Here is a 21,671-nt window from a genome sequence, read left to right on the forward strand (position 1 = left end):
TGAAGCAACAGGAGAAAGAACATTAAAATCCACCAACTTTGGCTGCTGTGAGGGGGGGACCCACACCAGAAATTCAACAGATTTCCCATTTGCTTCGCTCTGGGCTGCTACATTAACTCCTCTTCCCCTTCCTGGAGAAAAAAGGGACCAGTTGTCATTTTGTTTTCCAAGCCACATGGTCAGTCCAAGTAATTTTCTTCCCTGGGCATTTTTTGGGGTTTTTTTTGTTGTTGTTCTGATGTGGGGATGTGTGGGTGGCTGGGTGGAGAGTATATATCTAGCATTCTGGGAGTTCACACCTAGCATTTATTCAATCCTTTTCTGTGCATTGTGGGCACATGCCCCTCGCCTCCCCCCACCTTTATTTTTTTGTTAATAAACTTATTTAGGTTTTTTGTTTTCACTTTCACCCACTGGTATCAATTTCTCTCATTGGCAGAAGAAAAGGGAGGGAGTTATTGAAGCTCTTTTCTCTTTAGAGGAAGTGCTCATTCCTGGGACTTTTCTCCAGAAATTTGTCTCCAAAACCAAGACAACTGGTCTTTTAAAACATTGCTAATTAATAAATAAATGAAAGAGAGAGACAGAGGAAGAAAACTAGCTGGAACAGGGCAGACACACGTCAGCAGGGGCTGACCAGCACCTGCAGGAAGCAGATACTTGAAATAGCTGTGACATTGCTGCTGGTCCAAAACAGGTTGTGGTAATTATGGTTATTTTGAGTCCCACACCAAGTCCATCTGTGTCTAAACACTACTTTAGGCTGTAGCTCTGGCTGTGTTTCAAGCACAGGATCTTTTTTTTTCCATTTCATTAGGATGAGAGGGCTTGGAAGAAACAGGCAAAATCCTATTTACCCCATATGTTGTTCCTGTAAGAAGGGTTTATGAAGAAGGGTCTGCATCCCTCCAGCTACTGCACGGGATGAGAGCAAACTCAAGCAGCGCTCCCTGCCTGGAAGGCAACTGAGCTCCGGAGCCTTCACTTGACTTTTAGAGTCCCTTGAGAAGAAAAAAAACCCAAACCTGTGATAAATATCTTACAGTGCTGGCTTTCATTAGAGTGAATACTATGTGTTTTATAATGCTGACTTTTGTAAGAGAAGTCCTGCTAAAGTTTAGAGTTCTTTTAATGCGAATGTTGTACTGTAATAGCAGCGTTGGTGAAGCGTTGTTGTAATGTTAACATTTAACCAATGAAGCAACGGAAACCTGTTGAATGTATTGAAGAGTAACAAATGATTAACATGAGTAACAAATGATTAAATGAGTAACAAATGAAGAGTAACCCTGACTGAGGCCACTGCACATGCTCCAAAAAGGCAGGACAGAGGAGGACCCATGTTAAAATGTTTGAATATGTGTGACCATTGTATAAATATGTAGTTGGCTGATGCAATGCCCAGGGTGTATAGGGGGGGTTGCTGTGTTCACTGGTGTGCCTCTGGCTGTGGCTAAGCACCCAGCACTGCTCTTTTTCCTTTATAGACTTTGTCCCCTCTTGTCCCTTATTAAATTTTAACTTTTAACAGAGTAGTGGGCTTTGTTTTTCACAAACCTAAACCAAATAAATACTGAGGAAGTGGGGTTTATTTTCTTTTCAACAGCCTTGTTCCTCAACCTGCTTTATGAAAAAAAAGAGAGCAGTTTATTTTAATTTTTTTTTCTGAATTGCAAAGAGGCATCCTATTAAACTACATAAATTGTAATACTTTTTGAAATGCACTTTTCTAACTCTTCCTTGGGTTAGAAACTTTCTTATCTGACCATTATGAGAATGTGGTGAACAATGCTCTGAAAAACAAAGCAATATATTGTTCCTTATAGGCTCATATTTCCTATAGACCTGCCACCCAAAACATGAGCTATTCTGGATCCTGCCTATAAGTGCGACTGAAAGCTGCTTGTTTAATTCTATTTATTTGGGGTGATGGCAACAGTAACGTGTTAAAACTTCTCTATATTTTTATGTGTTGGCTACACACATAAAGATTATGCCCAAAACCATCTATAATTCCCAGGGGCTACATTGCCTCTCACATCTTGCACAATCATTTACGGAAGTGCAAACTGAATCTAAAATTCTGCTAACACAGACTGCTGGCTACTGTACACCCACTCTGTGTTGATATAAATGACTATAACAAGACACCAGACAATGGAGAATCTGCCTAAACTACGGTGATGACAAAATTTTATTTTTTTTTAACAGCACAATCAGAACACAAATATTATCTGTTTCAAAGAGGACTTGTGCAGCAGGATTTTTCACGGTAACAGTTCCAGTGAGTCCAAAGCCCACACAGCTAAATTTGATGTCAGTAGGAATTAGGTATGAATAGGGAGTGTTACTTAGTTATTTTTGTTAATGTTTTCCAGAGCTTACACATTCACTCTACATTTTTTAGCAAACTTTATCATTTTGACATCATAAAATCAATCCCTAGATAGGTTTGTTCTATATGGACCAGACACACACATGCAGTTGCTGTTAATAGTCAAATACAGAAGCTTACAATAACCATCTAGCTAACTATTAATGGTTGTTTAACAGTGGGCTTAGAAGGATGGATCTGAAGTCTGTCCTCCTGTGAAAAAATGGATTGTTAGACTCTCAGGGGAACAAACTCTTCAAAAGGCTTCATTTTCACAGGTAGAAGCCAAAATACTTGGGTGGAATTGGCTCTAGAAAGCTGGAGGAATTACCTTAGAGACAAATTCAGAACTCCTGCAGTGGATTTGGAGCCCATTGAAGCTGATTATATTCATAGGCAAATAATTTATTTTTCATAACAGACTGAGAGAATCTGCCTCGATGGTTGCACATGAAAATGTCTCATCAAGTACAATATTAAATAGCAGAAAGGAAAGGAAGAATAATTTTTCCCTGAGGCAGATGTCTCCCCTTCTTTCTCCTGCCCCTGAGGTCTCCCTGCAGGGGAAACTGCTTAGCCCAGAATCAACTGGCAAAACACAGCAGCATCAGTCACAGACAGTAGCCAGCCTCGAGTCTCTGAGTCCAGAGACCTCATCATTTCAATGGCACTGCTCGTTCATGCCACAGGTGTCAGGAGAGTTAGACAACACAACTTCCACTTCTTATACTACTTCTCATAAAAGCAAAGGAAAAATAAGTTATGCTTGACATGAAAATAAATACGCCAGTATAAAATCTGTATATATCTATAATCTGTATTCAAAACATTACAGTATCTTCCAAATCCTTTAAGCATTGGACTTGACTAACTTTTTGGAAGAGCTGCTCTTTCTTAATCCTTCCTTAGTTTGTCCATCTCATAAATTTACCTCATCTCATTACTGGGGTTGGAAGCTGTAGGTGTAGACAAAGAAGGTTTTAGTTTTGAGTAGAATCTAAACCATAGCCCAGATGTTCTCTTGAAGTCAAACCATGACACCAGAGTCAAACCTGATATAGATACTAATTGGAATCTTGATCTCTAACCATATTCTGTTTGTTTACTTTAAAACCTTACAGCAAAACTAATAGGAAAAGATGTAAATAGGGGTCTGAGTAGTATCCTCAGCAGACACACAGGTGACACACAGGAGCTGGGAAGAGGCAGCTGCACTTCAACCCAGAGCTTAGTGCTCCATCCTCAAAGAGGCACAGCTTGTTCCTGTGAAGCTCAGCTGCTGCACAGTAATTCAAAGCAGGCAAAGCAGGTATGCTTGAAGCACCTGTGACAGAGCACCCAGAACTAGGCATGAAAACTACTTCCTCCCTTGCCCAGACAAACCCTTCCAAATGCCATGGAATCTTTTGGCCATGGAGACCTAACTGGGCCTTTGATTGTTTTGTGGCTTTTTAGACATCACTTTCACTCTCAGTGTATACTTTGGAAAAGGGAGATTCTGATCCTTCATCTTACTACTTTACTATAAGTCAAGTGATTGCAGCAGAATTAGCAAGACTGGACTTGTACAGTGGGAAATAGCCCTTGGAGAAGCACCAGTCATTATTATTACTTGAATGAAGGAAGAGAAGTATCTTACAGTGTATTTAATCTGTTCTAAAAATGCTAAAAAAGCATATATTAGTTCCTGTTAGTTGTTCTATTTTGTTTCACAAAACTTCCATGTTAATTAGGGGAAAAAATCTTTAAATTTACCTCTGGGAATAAAAAGAAAATCCTTTATCACATAAAAAAGTAGCTTTAGTGCTCTGGACATTCTCAGAATAAAACGTTATATATTTTTTAATATATTATATATTATATTTATATATTATATATATTCTATAATATATAATATATAATATATAATATATAATATATAATATATTATATATTATATATGTTATATATATTTTTATATATATATGTTGACAAGAACTGAGAAGCTCTGAAAAAAATTGAGTGTACTTTTATGTGATATTTCTGTTTATTTCATTCCTTTATTTAATAATTTTTAATGAAGGAAATGCACTTTTCAAGTTCAAAGTTTAGGTCATTTTGCTTCATTCTCTGAAGTACAATGATTAGGTTATAAACAGGTCAAGAGTAACAAAAGCATTTCAAGTATAACTAAGGAATTCAAGGGAATATTTATATAGGTTTAATATTTTGGAAAAAAAGAAAGCAATCCAGTTAACTTTTATTATTTTATAAAATTTAACTTTATGCCACGTGGAACCTGACAATCATCTCATAAAGCTGTAAAAGGCTGGAAAAATTGTACAATTTTCAGACCTAATATAAAAGAGGCAGCTTATTTCTAACCTCTTCCCTGATGGGAGACTGCTAGGCCAAGCATTTGTTCCTTTTTATCTGTCTGAAGATCACTTTATACAGTAACTGCATGGGTGGGCATGCAGTTTATGGAGCATTGCCCTCTACCATAAAAAGTAGTTTGTAACAGGGAATGAAAAAAAAATAGTCAAATGGTTGTAAACACTTGTTTAAAATGCATAAATTTTAAAATACATAGTTAGCTAATATACTTGTTTTCCTGTTTTTAATGCTCTCAAACATTAGAATTTTCTTTTCCCCCCCTAAATCTCTTTTTGATGAAAAAAGAATGTCAACTTTATTTTTCCAGTTCTTCCTGGATTAATTTTTTTCTTTTATCACTCTAAAGAGTTAAAGGCTTCCTCTTGTTTCCTCTACCCTTTTAACAGCTAATTGCAATGCTGACTGACACCTAACAGAAAAAAGGAAAAGCAGTCTAGCAACCCTGCACCTTCTCCTCACTCCTCTCTAGCCCCATGCAATTGTTTGATACCCAAAATAAAAGGCAGTCATCAATAGCAGCCAGTCACCTGAGTCTTCTTTTCTCTCTTCAAATAAACATTGCATCCCCCAGCAAATCCGATGCAGCAGCTCCCCGAATTCCAGGGGGAAGCAGGATGTTTCCTTTCCCTTTCCTCACTTTCCTCCTGGCCATTCATTTTTCACTTGAAGAGGAAGCTGGTGACTCTTAATTGTCTGTGCTTCTTGTGGCCCTCTTACTGTTGCCTGTATTTCACATGCATTTAAACTTATTTTTCCTTATTTCACTTCCCCACATTGCATCTAAGTTTGTTGTTAAATCAAGAGCTGTCTCACTTAACCATTAATCTAGAACCCAAACAGTACTCATTAGATTAATTAGAACATGGCCATCCACGAGAGCCCCAGTCACTACAACTCTCCCTTACACTCAGCTACCTTGAGGCAGTGTGGGTGTGACCTGGCAAATTGTTCTGTGGAAGTGGCTTTGTACCCTTCTTGAAAAGGATGCCTTACACAGAATAAAATCAAACCACCAGTAAATTAGTCTGGACAGTGCCATTTCTTCCCTTTGGGTAAGATCTGTGATTACAATGAGTACACACAAGAAACAAGTGTTGCTTTGTTTTTCTTACCCTTCTTTTCTCCTTGTCATACACCATACAATACAGCAAAGGAAATTATTGCTGCTTTCTGCTTTGGGCAATGCCCATGTGGTGGGGAGCAGAGAGCAGGCCAGGACAAGAATTTGGTCACCAGGACAGTCTAGTGGCCCTGCAGTAACGCAGACATGCACTAGATCATCTTTTACACCAGTGTAGCTCCTCATAAAGCAAGCCCCTACTGAAGCTCGAGTACAGAATTCTCCATATGGAAGCAAAAATTCAATATTAGATTTTGAAACTTTTTTTTTGACAGATGCTTGAGGAAAAGCTTGGCAAAAGCTGCGTCTCCAAGTCCTGTTTAGCAGCCGGCACCTGAGCTCAGACCAACCTTTAGTGCTGGGGCCATCTAGTGGGAGAGGAGGCACGGACAGGGAGGCCAGGACATCTTCTGCATCCGGATTTTTCATCCTATTCGGCTTTGGTGTGGCCTCCAGACACCTGGGCCAGTGGAACAATGATCAGCAGATCGCTGCCAGCATTGCAAACAAAGGACAACACGACTTTGAGGGCTACTTTAGAAAAAGAGAAAATGTGAAGCAGCCCCTGAAATTCATACAGCTGCTAAGGAAAGCAGGCTGTCCCCATGCAGCAGGAACCAAACAGTCAAGGCAGAGAGTTTCAAAGAGGATCAAGACAGGGAACACAAAATATGGCATGATTTTGTGGATGCAAGCCTGCTGTCACTGGCTATTCCAGTTTGTTGGTTCATACTAATCCTGTCAACTCCACAGGGAAAATGTAGCAGGGTGAAAGGCTTGTGCAAACCCCTCCCACTTGGCTTAGGCTACTCAATACAGCTATGGGATCAACTTTTGGGGCTGATTTTTAGTTAATCAAGGATTCATCGAACCACTGTGGAAGATTATGCTAATATCTAATCAGTGTTAACAGGCATAGAGTGCAAGAAAATGGAACCTAGAGATTGGAGAATTAAGCCCATTAAGTTTTAGGTGCCGGAATTTGCATCTGCAAGTTAAGAGGAAGAACAGTGGGGTTAAAACAAACAAAAAGCCCAAGACCCAGCAGTAAGACTTCACAGAATGAAGAGGCACTGAAATAAAACTATTGTCTTTTGTGAAACAAGGGAGAGAACCATCCTCTTCTGACAGCACAAGACTGATGACATAGCTGATGTTTTAGCTAAATTAGACCTGGCACCATAAGAAAATTAGGTAAGTTTTACTCTGAGCAAGGTGCTTGTACATTTGTTTTCCATGTATTAATTTAGTTGAAGTATTACAGTAAAAACAGAGGAGCTGGAATAAAAAGAAGGTATAAAAGCAGAACACTTATTTACAGCTAATTAATACATAAAATGCTAACTCATAATGCTGATTTCCACTTCTCCTTCTGGTATTTTAGATCTACTGAGAAACAGATAATTTCTTACTTGACCATACTGAGAAACACATAATTTCTTACTTGACCATATATATATATATATATATATATATATATATATATATATATATATATATTTAACATAACAGCATTATAATCTGCAGGGCGGGTTTTTTTCTCAAAACTTCGCAAGCTGCAACATATAAAAATGGAACCAAGGCAAGAGATTGATCAGGTAAATCTTTTTATTCAACTGTGCATCACTATAACACTACATAGAGACACTGAGAATACCAAAAAAAGTTGTGGCTCAGTAAGACAGTAAGACAGAAATATCTAAAACCAGGGATCTGCACAGGATATATCTTAGTTCAGCAATCTTAAAGATGCTTCGATTTCTGAAGAAGCTCTTCTGTCATATCCTCCATTTTGTTCTCCACTGGAGCTGCAGATTTGCCCTCTTTACCCTTTTTTGAGACTTCTTTTGTGCTGGGATTTAAAGAAAATACCCAATGTTAAGAAAATACAAAAAAATCAAAGACTTCTGCTCATGTGCAATGCAGTACATAGTGTTCTGAGAAAAAAACTTGATGTAACTACTGAAAAAGGTTCCTAATAGATTGCATTTACTCAAGAGATTGACTGTAGACATACAGAAGCTCAACAGCTATTTTAAAGGGTCCACAACAAGAAAATATGCTCTTCCCAGCAAGAAAACCCCTAGATTAACAGACCAAGAAGTTTACACTGATACATTGGTAGAGCAAAAGGGTCTAGGGAAAGTGCAAAATTGCAAACATATAATCCCCACAGTCATAGCTAGTAGCAATAGCTCTCTGTTCAACTTCAGTCTTATTAACAGTGCCAGTATCTGCAGGGACCATGGCTATGTGAGTGCAGCTTTAGTTTAAAAGCATCAGTTCATTAATTAAAATAATTCCAGAGAAACACAGCTACTAGTTACAGTTTCTCCCCTACTCATAACTCCTGTACAGCAAAGATTACATTAACAAGAAGTCATGCCTAACCTGTAACTTCATTTTTTAAGACATATGTCTAGTTACCTCTATAAGAGCTTTTTTTGTTAGCTGCTGATTAACTTCAGGCTTGTTCATGATGTTCTTTGCTCTATGGGCATATTCCAGTGTACTCAATGTTTCCTTGTGAAAAATAGATGTAACACTAGGTCAAGCTATGAATTAACTCCTATTTTTGTATCATTAGCAAAATATATTACTTATTTTAGGAATAGGTTTTCAGACTTTAAATTTACCTCAAGATTTACAGATGCAGGTGAAATTGCGGCAATTATTGATGTTTTTGTCCGTCCTCCAAGAGAGTCTTGAAGGATTCTTGTGAATTTAGAGTCCCTGTATGGAATATGAGGGGCTCTTTCCACTAGAGCAGTAATAACTCTTCCAAGTGTCAGCAGATATATTGGTTGATATTTCCAGCTTCACGAGCTCTTTTGTCAACAGCCCCAGATCGACCAATGTTTTCACTTCCTGCAAGACCAACCTGAAAGGCAGGTTATGCTTCAGTCTCAATCACCCTGAAGAATGCTTGCCCCAAAGTCTTGCAGAACAAATAAAAGAGCTTACTAGTTTTTCAGGAGACACTGGGGTGACAAATGGGACTGATATTTTTCAGAGTGACAAACATACTCCACTTTATGAGAACAATAATTTTTTCCTTTATCAGGAAAAAACTCTAATAAATTCTAGTACATGGCTAAAAATTCCGACAATCTGTTAATCAATGACACTTAGTTCAAATACTTACCAAGTTTAGCTTTCCAACTTTAACAAGTTCTTCTCCATCTACTGTTGTTTCTTTCATATGGATGGTGATTGAGTGGGAACGGCTGCAAAAGAAACCAGTTTCAGATGTTCCATTAAAGCCAAATATCTAGTTGTTATATGACTGCTGCAAGTTCTGTGCTCTTTATTGAATACATTTAGCCCATGAACTACAAATTACATTTGCAATACACAAAGTTATTCTGCTAAGTATAATTTTGTGTGTGTGTATATGAATATGTATTTAAAACCAGTGATGAGGCAATTGGTTGACATCTGACTTCTTCAATCCTATAGATTTTCTCTTATTTCAAGGGAAAGCAAGAGAAATGCCTTGGTTTTGCCTACATTTGAGTATTCTCAACTCACAAGTATCACATGAAAATTGATTTGCAGATTTTTTTTTCAGTCCTTAAGCTAAGAACAGTTTCACAGAATGCGAGAATAAAGAACATAACTTCCTTATGCAGGCTAAGAAAATTCAGCCAACTAGTTGACTCCAATATTAAAAATTTAGAAGTTCAATTAATTTTTCAATCAAAATTAGTAATACAGTTTAAGATCATAGAATCATGGAATGGTTGCATCTAGCTCCAATCCCGCTACCATGGGCAAAGACACCTTCCACTAGACCAGGCTGCTCAAAGCCCCATCCAACATGGCCCTGGACACTTCCAGGGATGGAGCACCCACAATTTCTCTGGTCAACATGCTCCAGTGTTTCACCATTCTCATAGTAATAATGATTTTAGGTTGAGTTTATTCCTTTAATAAGCTTTTACTACAGGAAGCTGCCATATATAGAAAGCCATAGATATCAAATTACACCAGTTTGACCATACATAAAACAACACCTGAGGCACGTTAATTTCAAAAATTCCCTGGAATCTCAGACAAAATGAGTTCTGTGTTCCAATCAGTGCTAGAAAATACCCATTTCCTTCCACCAGTAGAGAGACATGCTCAGTATATACTGAAATTAAAATATACTACAGACAGGGTACATTCCTTACTGTTCTAGTACGACTTGTGATATAGATTTCACATCTGCAGCTCAAGAATGTGAAAGCAGTAATAAAAAGAATGGTATTTCTGACCCAGGTGCCCCTATTACATTCTATGACCTGCAACCATATGAAGCAGCCCTTATTGCCATAGAATCTCATCCCCAGCTTCCACAACCTAATTTGCAAATTTTACAGAAGCTGGCTGGGGTTAAACCATGGCACCCCAGACACCTATTGCAATCATCCCACAGCAGGTGGTAAGGAAGATATTGTAACTCTGGCTTTCTAACCCACATTTGATAGTCTACACTGTGATAGACATGATGTCATGTTTTCACGATCTGCTTATTTCTTCAGTAAGATTCTTTTTAAGAAAGAACAAAACAAGGTTTCTGAAATGGGGAAGACTTTTACCTGGACTATGCATTCATGTAAGTTGCTGCAGTTGTTCTTTTGGCTGCACCCCTTTCCAGGATTTGGTAAACTTGATTTTTGTTGTGTACAGTTACTTGTTCCAAGCCTTTAATAATACACCCCTTTGTCAGAAATTAATACATGCTCATTATACATCTCCCAACAAGCCTAAAAGCCTCAAGACAAAAAATTTTGTTTCGAGGATCATCAAACAGCTGTAGTCTTTCTCCAACATCAGGAGTAGGATTCAGAAGATCAAAAAGCTCCTCGTTATAGATTTCCAAAAGAGAGACTTTCACTGAAAACTCAGTCCCATTCTCTGTGAGTTTTTCAAATATCTGATGCAATGTACGGGGTATGATACCTGCTAGTGGATCCTATAAGTTAAAAAGAAAAATTTAATTTATAAATGTACTGAAAGAGATTTGGAGCTAGGGTGTAGAGTTTCAACTAAACAGTCTGACTGGATAGAAATAAGAATAAAGATGACCTTCCATATAAAAGTCACCAAGAGTTGAGTGCAATACATTTAAGATGTTAAATTGTCCTTTTCATAGGAAGATTATTTGTTAATCTACAAACATTTAAGGAAAGTCAGCTTCAGAATTTGAAAGGCATCAGCTTTTGGTTTTCTTTAGCCTTCTGCAGTTTCCAACTTTGAACTACAGTACAGACAAGAGGAATCTCAGAAGTGGTAATATACCTCTTCCCAAGTATATTCTTCATTGGGTGACTGCTCCCCTTCCATTGTAAAGGTCTTACCAGTCAGTACCTCTTTGGCCATAACTGTGAGAATAAAAATAAAAATGTAAACAAGAAAACAAAATACAAATAAAGTTTCCTAATGCTAATTATTGGCTTACTTACGCAAACACTGTACAGTTGTAGCCCATAACAACTTCATCCAAAATGGGACACACGACACCCCGGTATACATCAATCTGCTTTGCCTGAGCTCCAAAAACCTATTGGCACAAGACAACACATCCCATTCAGCCATGCAATAATGCAGAACATCACACTAGGTGCCAGCTTGTTTCTGCAAGTCCCCAAGCAGTTACTAACCATATCAAACGTGTACGTCTTTCTTGATGACTTATCTGTCACTCCTCCAGGGCGGACACTGACTTCCTTTCTTGCCTGATCACAGTCCACAACAGCGTAGGAGCTCACTTTCAGTTCTGAGGCATTAAAAGGCCAAAAAGGACAGGAGTCAGAAATATCGGATTGAAATCATTGCTAACAGGAACACAAACAGAAGAAGCAGTAATGTCACTCAGTTTAAGGATCTAGAATAGTAAAACTGGGCAAAAACCCCAAAGTTTTTAACTTTATCTGTTTAATAATTAAGAAAAAATGCCGCAATTTGGCAGTTTACAGACCCTGTTTCTCCTTTTTTCCACTGTTTTACAATTCAGGCATCCACAGCTTTTTGTTTGTTATATACATATTTTTAACAGGCCTAGAACCACTTTCAAGATCATATAGATGCTCACATAGCTAACAGGCATCAGGACATGTTCAACTGCAGGGGGCAGAAGATTAAACAGATCAAACAACTATCTAAATAAGAGCCTTAAAAAAAATCCAAAAAACACTTACAATGTGCAAGTTAATGCAATAGTGAATCAAATGCTGATAACAAAATACTCTAAAGCATGAAAAATACCAACAGACCCTACTAATTGCAGGACAGTAAGCAGCAATACCAGAACCTTCAGGTACTGATGCACCTGAATGAAACATCAGATTTGGGGGGGGGAGGGAAATCCACATTAATTGAAAGTGGATTAGTAAAAAGTAATTTAAAGTGGATTAGTAAAAAGTAATAGTAAAATATTTAACACAGCAACAATAAAAATTTTGAACTTTATGGTGAGCATCTTGTTTCACCACTAAGTTAATTCAAACTTGGTGTACACCATTTTCCTTAAAGGGACATTTGCCACTATTTCTCCTGAAACGTATGGAAATGCCCTAAAAAACATTAAATCCTATTTTATTCTTCATTTAGTAGTGCTACTGCACTGAATGTCTATGGTACCTATATAGGTGACCTGAGCAGTCAGCTTGAAAATATAACTTCTACAATCTTGTAACTCTTTTTAAAATATCTTGACTCTCGAGACACTTCAGATACTCTTTCAATTATCATGTTAAAGAAGAAAAACAAAACACAAGAAAACCACAAGCACATGGCACCTCGAGTTTCCTGAACCTTGTGGCTAGCATTTTCCCTCAATACATCACCGAGGCTGAAGTGTCAGATTCTAAACAGACCATGGGACACCTGGGTGCAAGACTGACTGATGACAAGACAAGATCACTAAAGTCTTGTCCAGAGGAGCAAGTCACAGCTTTGGGCTCGTGACTTTGAAAGTAACAGAACAATGAACACATTCTGCTGTGTAACCATGAAACATTGAACCAGTCCATGGCAGGAGGCACAAGAGCCCACAGCTGTGATATTGGGAGCAATTTAGCTGGGCTGGAGCAGGAGTACAGATCATCACCATCACCACCACACAAGCAGCTGCCTGGTGTGCCACGGAGACATTTGATCTCAAGTTCATCCCCATAGGTATGAAGCATATGATGCATATTAACAATGCTAATGCATGCATTTTGAGATTCTAAATTCATGTTTTACCAAAGCTCAGTAAGCATGCTGCTTGAAAAGATTTGCTATATGCTCAGATCCATCAGGTTTTGGGAACAAATCAGGACACCAAAGAACACAGTTGCGTCTACCTTCATATCTATAAGATAAAGACAATCTGACTGGATGCAGAAGAAAGGTGGAAGAAATATTTACTAGCTCAAATAAACTGAAGCTATTAAAAAAACAAAAAGCTCCACAAAGGGCAAGAGCAAGGGTGGGCAAAGAACTTTTAAGAGGTTAGAAACTAACTCTTGACATAGCAATTAGTCTGTGAGCTACAACAAAAGCAGAAGACTCCACTGTAGACAGTCCTAATGCTACTTCCATAGTGAGCCTCATATTTAGTTAAAATAAATATTAATACTTGATAAAGCTATTCCAGAACAATTAAGAGAGATAAAAACAAAACAGCTGCTCTTTACAGTATTTCAAATCCAAATGCTCCAATAAACATTCTCTTGCAATAGCCTTGAGTACATCAACACTTTCATCAATCCCACATTTTTTTCAGAAGCTTTATAGTTGCATTGCAAACATAAGGCTAAATTGATTTTAATTTCTATATTCATTGTGCATCTGTAAAAGCAGAACTCATAAGCTTGAGACTATGACTACAAAAGACATTAAAACATAATACATAAACTAATATTTGAAGGTCTGGCTCAAAAAAAAACCAACTTCTAAAGGTGATTTAAACACTATACATTGCCAATATTACAGTTTTAACATCCAGTGCTTTAAGATTATTTAAGATCTAGTATTAGTAACCACCTCAGAATTACAAAGAGAACCTAATTTTATGGTAGATGAAATTTATCATTTCATACCAAAAAGCAAATTCGTCTCATCAAGCAAGACATTTGGTCATTTTTACTTCAGCAGTATACCCCCATCCCATTGTTTGTCCCCTGTAAAGTCTGCATCAATGAAGTTATGTGACAGGTATACCAGAGTGGAAGTAGCAGCATTTTTAGCTGTCAAAGCTTAGCGACTTCCCACAGGAGCTGACAGAAGGGCAAAAGTCAGCCTGGGGTTTTGTGTGTCTCGAATATGATACTAATTGTGCGTAGTTCTTCTTGAGCTTGCAGCGCAGCTTCCTACTGGGTGTGCGCTGAATGAAGATGGGAAAGTGCAGCTTTTTGCCTTTTGAAGCTCTAAAAAAATCGCTCCTAACAGCCTTACTTGTGCCGAAGCGCTGCTTCCCCGGGAGGCACAGGAGGCCGCCTCAGGCGCAGAGCGGTGCCCGGGACAGGCAGCTCCCAGCGCGGTGCCCGGGACAGGCAGCTCCCAGAGCGGTGCCCGGGACAGGCAGCTCCCAGCGCGGTGCCCAGGCCCCTCAGGGGTACGGGGGGCTCCCCTGGCCGCCATCCCTCCGGGGGGACGCAGCGATTCCCCGGAGCAGGGTCCCGCCGCCGGACAGAGCGGCCCGGCAGGGCCACAGCTGCACAGCGCCTGTGGCACCGTGAAATACAAAGCTGTGTTTCGTGTCGGGTACAAACAGGCGACGTGTGTATTTGTGAGTGCGAAATGTGTGGACGCCGACAATGGGAGAGCTGTGAATTCTAATAATAACTGAAGAAAATAAAGCATGGAAAAAGGCCTTTGAACCTATCTTTTGTTTGCAATTAACTCTGGGTGATTTAGGAGCCTTGGAATTAAAGCGTTAAGGATGTTGCTTTTTGCTTGTAGTTAATCCATAAAGAGCTCTGCAATAATAACCTTTTGAAGTATAATTTTAGAATATTACTTGTATCCTTGAAACTATAGCTTTGGAACATAGATAAAGGAAATATGCTTATCTCACACCTTATTGAAGCAGAGAAAAACAGCTTGAGGAAGGAAGATGAACATCACCTCAAGGATTTATGGTTTCAACCAAAGGGAAGCTGGACATCACTGTTGTTAGATTTATAGTCCTTGCAATCGAAAGGTGGACCCACATCTGGGGAGCTGGACTCCATCAGATGGGATTCGTCTTTCTTCTTTCAGAAACTGGACCGCCACCATCTGGGATACTCCTTTTCTGGGATACATCCTGAGAAACTAAGATCACAATAGTGTATAGAACTGTGATGTTATAATTTGGAATAAAAATTGCTGATGAGTAAAAAAATTAGAAATAGAAACTGCTGAAAAAGCTGATGAGTACCCCTATAAATACCTGTAACCCTCAGCTATCGGTGTGCAGTTGGAGGCCAAACTTCCCCCACTGTACCCAGCGCTGTATTGCTCATACTTTACCATGTTAAATAATAAATGGATTGCTGCTTGAATATTGGCTGTCCGGGGCCCCGAGCACGGAACGTCTGCGCCCGAGGCCCGGAGGCACCAACGCGGCACCTCCCGGGCCTTCCCGCGGAGCGGCCCCGAACGCTCGGCCAGAGAAGGGCCGCCGCGCTTACCTGCACCGCACCGCCACCCGGACGTTCTTGCCCTTCTCCTCCTTCTTGGTGCCGCCGCCCTGGGAACTGAAGGAAGCCATGGCGGGACGGGGCCGGCACCGAAGCGCTGCCGCGGAGCCGGGACTGGGTTCGGCCGCCCGCGCCCCCTCCAGCGCCGCTTTGAGCCGCGCCCGGCCCGGCCCGGGCGAGCAGCGGCGGCCCCGGGGCACCGCGGGACGGGATTGCAACCTCGGCGAGTCAGAGAAATAATGTTATAGACAAGAAACAATAAATAACCTTGAGAACGAGAACACAAAAACTCTTAACTCCTTCTTCAACTGCCAGGCTGGGAAAAAGAGGCTTGCTCAGGGTCACTCTGACTGTGAAAAACGCCAATCACTTGTTTTTAAAATTTTAAAAGTTTAATAGTAATAAAATTGTTATAAAAATAGTAATACAATTGGAGTAATAATAATTTGGACAATTTGAATTAGGACAATATGACACAACAAATACAAAGAGTTACGGACAGTCCGGGTACATCTTTCTGGGCAGCACGAGCCCGAAAAAGGACACTCGTTAACAGAGGATTAACCCTTAAAAACAATAACCTGTTGCATATACATATATCTCATTCATGATGCATAAATTCCATTCAAACACAGGATTCTGTCTGGTCATCGTCAACTTCTTCCTCTGAATCCTAACAGCTCCTTCAAGGCGGGAAGAAGTTCGTTTCTTCTGATAAGGGGGCAATAAATTCTTTTTCTCTGAAAGATTTAGGTGTCCCATGGCTGCTATCTTGCTGCGAGTCCTTTCTTTAAAAGGAGTATCCTACATAGCATTGTTTCTATTTTAACATTATGTTATAACCTAAAACTATATTTAACACACTACTTAGAAAAATTAATACAGCACAACTTTTTAACGTAACACATATAATATTCATTTTAATATTTGCAAAAAGCCAATCATAAAATACATGCATTTTTCACAATTCCCCCTCTTATTCTTTGTAAATCATTTGTCTTGAGCAATATTTCTTATCTACTTGCATCTTCTGGACTATGCTGACAAAATAAAACAGGGGATTACACAAGGAAGAAATAGAAAAACAGTTGTAACACATAAAATGAAAGATCTTAATTTCTTCCAATACATTACCCCACTAGCTAGGTTTTAACATTGTTTTCTAATTTTTGGACTGGTACCTGAGTTTTTATATGCATATATATATATATTTTTCTTCTTTGATTTCCTTTGCTTTTTCTAGAATGACTTTTCTGTGGTCATCAATTTTCAACAATCTGATATATTAAACTTTCCACAAACACCCCCTTCTTTGGCCAATAAATAGTCTAAAGCCAGCCTATTCTGATACCCTACAGTTTTTGTTTGGCTTAGCTGACTTGATATTGACTCTAATGACTGGGCAGCCTTATTTGCTATCATTTCTATAACTGCTTGGAGTCTTGTAACATGACTCAATAGATAATTTGGGGTCAATACAGAGTTAAATTGCTGTGCTGGTTTTACCTTTTCATTTACTATTTGTTTTTTTACCAAATCTTGAACCGTATCTTCAAGATTAAATGTAAAACAAATCCATCTCTCTCCTTTTGGACATTCAATTCCAGATCTATTACCACTTTTTCCTAAATTTCTTGTAATCCAATAATTTACTCCGTTTTGCCTACAGGTTCTTAGTTTGGATGGGTTATAACAGTGGCTGTTGACCTAGGTGTGTGTAATAAAAGAGGAACTTCGGTTTCTTTCCATGTGATGCTTTCTGTAGCATTTGTGACACAATCTTGCTGGTATCCTGAAAGGGAAAAGACAACAAATGAGTGACAGAAACAGGAAGAACAGAGCTCCAGTATGGCTTATACTCCCAACCTCCCATGCCTGTGAGGTTGCAACCCACAGCAGGTGTATTTGATCTTCTCAGTGGCGAAATACAGAGCCCAATCTGGTCTTGCCCTCTATTTCCTTGTCACTTTCTCTTAACTAATTTCCAGGCAAATTGTTTTTGACACCCTTTAACTGTGGTGTCCTACCGTTCCTCAGGTATCTCTCATTCAGCAGGCACTAATTATTCCCATCCACAAAACAAAGTTATTACTTTAACACTTTTTGCAATAAGAGCATAAATTTTGTGAACCACAATACTTACTATTCTCACAATTCAAGCATTTACTTATAACCCAGCTAGCATGTCCAGTATTGGAATGAATCAAATAAAGTTTACTAATGGAAATGGTAATTCCCCTTCTCCCCTGTACAATTCACAGGCTAAGGTCAGAATACAAAAACAGTCTTGATCTTTCTCTCTGAAGTATTCCTCCCTGAAGGAGATGTTTTATTCAGGCAGTGCTTGAAACCAGTGATATAAGCATTGTCTTACTTCTTAATTCAGTGTTATTCTTTGTACATTTCTTGGATCATTTGGGTTTTTCTAAACTATTACCATTCAGTCCCCCATTGGAAAGTCAGTTCGGTATCACCCGGTTTAAATGTGATAGTCCGTTCCTCAGGTTTCTTCACAAGTCCTTTGATTCTGCTGGCATGAATTCACCCTCTTTCTGTGATTCTGATTGTTGCTTCAGTAGTACCTGGAAAGGACTTCTTAATAGCATAGTAATAAAAGAAAGATAATACTGCATTAACTTTTACCATTCGCTTTTCTTCCAAATTTTCTGGGTTTAGCTAAAAGCTTTCTCCACAGCAGCCTCTTCTTCTTCTATCCAGCTGTGCTAATAGCTGCAGAGGCAAATTCTTCTTTCTGTGAGTTATAGTTAGGTAAATAAGAAAAGCTAGACCAATTTTAACATGAGATGTATCACATCTATTGCTTTTTACTTTTTGGGCAGCATTTAATTGTTTTAGCCTTATAAACCCATTCTTCAGAAAAAAAACCTTCTTTTTAACAGCAAACAAAACACACAAAAGAAAAAAACCAAAAAACTTCTTACTTAAGAAAAGGAAAACCACTTTGTGAGGTTTGGAGAGTCAGCAATCTCTGCTTTGATTTTATCTTTTAGTGCTAGCACCCTCCCCCTTTTCACAGCTTTGCTGTCAATGCTGTTCTTCGCCCTTCCCCGGTGCTGCCACTTCGCTGCAGAGCCGGAGCAGGGGTGAACAGCCACGGGCATGGGGACCCTGGGGGCAGCCTTGGGTCCCTTTTGCCCCCTCTCTCTCTCTACTCTCTCTTTCTCTTTCCTTCTGTCTCTCGGCCCACTTACCGGGCCCACGCTGCCATCCAGGACTCGGGACCCCGGCAGTCTGGGAGCCCCCCTGGCCCCGGAGCCAGCCCGCTCCTGGCCGCAAACCTGTGTCCCCTGCTGCCAGCACCGCCGCCGGGCCACCTCCATGGATCGGTGCCTGCCGCAGCCCCCGAGACCCCGCCGCTCGTAGGGAGCGGGCAGACACCTCCCAACCTTGACAACCCCAAACTTGACGTCCCCAGGTGCTCCTGACATTCTTTTTCTTTCTCTAGTCAACTTACCCTCTTTTCTCTTCAAGGAGGGTCCGTCCTGCTAAACCCTTTCTGCACCCCAGTTCGGCATTGAATAACCTCCTATCAACCATGTGTTAAGACACTTCCCTGCCTTTCATGCAAAAAACCCGCATTCACACTTCTGCTCTCTTCTAGCACCAAGATGTCATCACTTCACATTCTAACATCTCAGAGTTTGCTAACCACCTCCCTACTTCAGCTTCTCTTTCTTCTCTTCTTACCTGTTGGTTTTTTTTTTTTTTTGATTCAACACACCTCAGACGGTACGAGGTGAACCTAAGTAATTTACTTCCAAAAGTAAGCTTACAACTTTCTTTTACTAGGATTGCAGTAGCTGTTATAACTTAAATACATACTGGCTAGCTGTGGCTTACTGAGTCTAACATCTTTTAACATCTTTGATATATAAGCTACTAGATATTTTTTTACTCTTCCTTACTCCTGAATTAAAATTTTATGAGCTACTCCATTTTCTGTATTTATGTATAAATGATAAAGGATTTTTCTAACAAAGGTAAGCTTAAGGCTGGTACTTAGGCTAGTTTTAACTTAACTCTTTTAATTTAACAATATCTTCTTTGGTCTGTTTATATAATCTCCTTCTGTCAATTTTTTCATACACAAATTTTGCTACCTGTGTGTACCCCTCAATCTATAATCTATAATATTTCGATAATCTAGGTAATTTTCTGATCTCCCTCTTTGAAGAGGGAGGGAGAAGGAATAAAATTCTTGCAATTTTCTCATGGTTGGGTTTCCAGCTACTTTTATTTATTAAGTGTCTAAGATATTTTACCACTGGGTAGTGAGTCTGAGTTCTTTTATTAACCTCCCTTAAATCTTGTACTAGTCTATAACTCCCATCAGACTTTGCTGGGGGAATAGGGATATTATGAGGAGACATACAAGGTTCTAATGCCCCATCCTTTATTAGTCCTTCTATTACTGGCTTCAAACCTTCCCGTCCTTCTAAAGATACAGGATACCGACATACACGCATGGGACAATCTTCTCTCTCAATTGTAACCCTTATGGGGTCGATATTTAATCCTCCTCTATTTCCTTCTCCAGCCCAAACTTTGTTGATTTTTTTTTTCTTCATCCTCTTGGCCTAATTTTAAAACTCTAGGTGTCGTTTTCCCATTTTCTGATATAACTCCTATTCTTAATTGCACTTGTAAGACTCTTCCCAATAAATTGCTACCTGCCCCTGGGACCAATAAGACATCTCCCATCCAAATTTTAGTTTCCTCCCTCAATTACCACATCTTTAATGACCAGAAATGTAAAACTTTCTCTTTTTGCCCCTGTTACTTTCACTATATATTTGCTCACACTGTAACCTTTTAGAATATTTAACAGGCAGGTTCTCTCTGCCCCTGTGTCTATTACAAATTCCAATTCTTCTTCTTGGGGACCTACTTTTAAAGTTATCACAGGCTCCAGATGGTATTTGTCTCCAAAAAAAATTAGAGCTTATGAGCTCACTGTGCCAGAACTGGCACAGGGGCTGGGGGGGTGGTGCAGCTGCGAACGAGTTGGGGAATAGACGAGAATGGATGAGGTAATATTTTTTCCCCAGCCTTATACTTCCACTGTTTTTCTTTTATTGCCTTTCAAAAATGTTATTTTCTTACAACCTCCACCCTCCCCAGCATGTGGTATACCTAAAATACGTACTTGTTCAAAATGTGGTGCTTGTGTGCAGGTAAGACAACAGAAACCAGGGTTTTAGACTCAGAAAGCATCACAGAGATTCACTTTTTCCCCAGTAAATTCCCTGTCTTAGCCCTACAGTATGTAAAAACACAAACACAGTTAATACCTAATCAAACAATTTCTCTTGTTTTTTGTGAAGATGGAAAATGTTGCTATTATTTCTATTTTTAAATAATTTAGAGCTCTTTGAGGTCTGCAGCTCCATAGAGCTTTATAAAAGACACAAAATTCTCATTACCTTGGACTTTCATATTTAAAATTCAAATTTAACTACGGAACTCAAGAAACGTTGCAAGTCAAAGGCCATTATAAAAATAGGCCTATATCTCACAGTCAACCTTATTAAAAAAAAGATGTGTCTCACTCTAAAATTATAATGAACACTAAATATATGCACAGTGTAGGTAAGTCAGTGTTAGCAAATGGCATTTTAAATGGCTCCATATGGTTTGACTAAACTATTTTGTAATACACACAATAAAGTCTTCAACATTTTGCTAATGTGTAATGGATGTTTCCTTCAGTTTTATAGTGTTGCAGACTATTACACAACTCAAGAACAAACTCTGGCTTCATTAACACAAACCCATGCATTTTTTAATAACTCTCCTCTGATTATATTCCTCCAACCTGGCTGTAGACCATGTCAACTGTAAACTCTTCCAAAACAGCTTTCTTGAAATCTACTTTAATGGCTCTTAGCTGAAGGAAACTCTGGTCTGAGGAAACTCAGATCTTCTCCAACAATAAATAATTAGACCTCAAGAAGCACTGATAGCCTTTTCTCTACCTGTGAGCAAAGATCTTCATTAGCTTGAAATCTGTACTCTCGTTTTGTTTTGCTTCCAGCTCAGGACTTCATGAAATTGGGAAGTGCATGAGTTTCAATTTTGAAAAAATAAAGCAAGTTCTTTCCTGGCTGAATAAGACAGAGCTCTT

The 21,671-nt window shown here is 39.1% G+C and overlaps 1 pseudogene; it reads right to left on the reverse strand.

The window, feature by feature from the left end:
• Positions 1-6,831: 6,831 nt before the first annotated feature.
• Positions 6,832-15,597, reverse strand: LOC118685428 (kinesin-like protein KIF11; annotated as a pseudogene).
• Positions 15,598-21,671: the final 6,074 nt, after the last annotated feature.

Source organism: Molothrus ater, chromosome 2 (genome assembly GCF_012460135.2).
Source record: "Molothrus ater isolate BHLD 08-10-18 breed brown headed cowbird chromosome 2, BPBGC_Mater_1.1, whole genome shotgun sequence".
NCBI classification, from domain to species: domain Eukaryota; kingdom Metazoa; phylum Chordata; class Aves; order Passeriformes; family Icteridae; genus Molothrus; species Molothrus ater.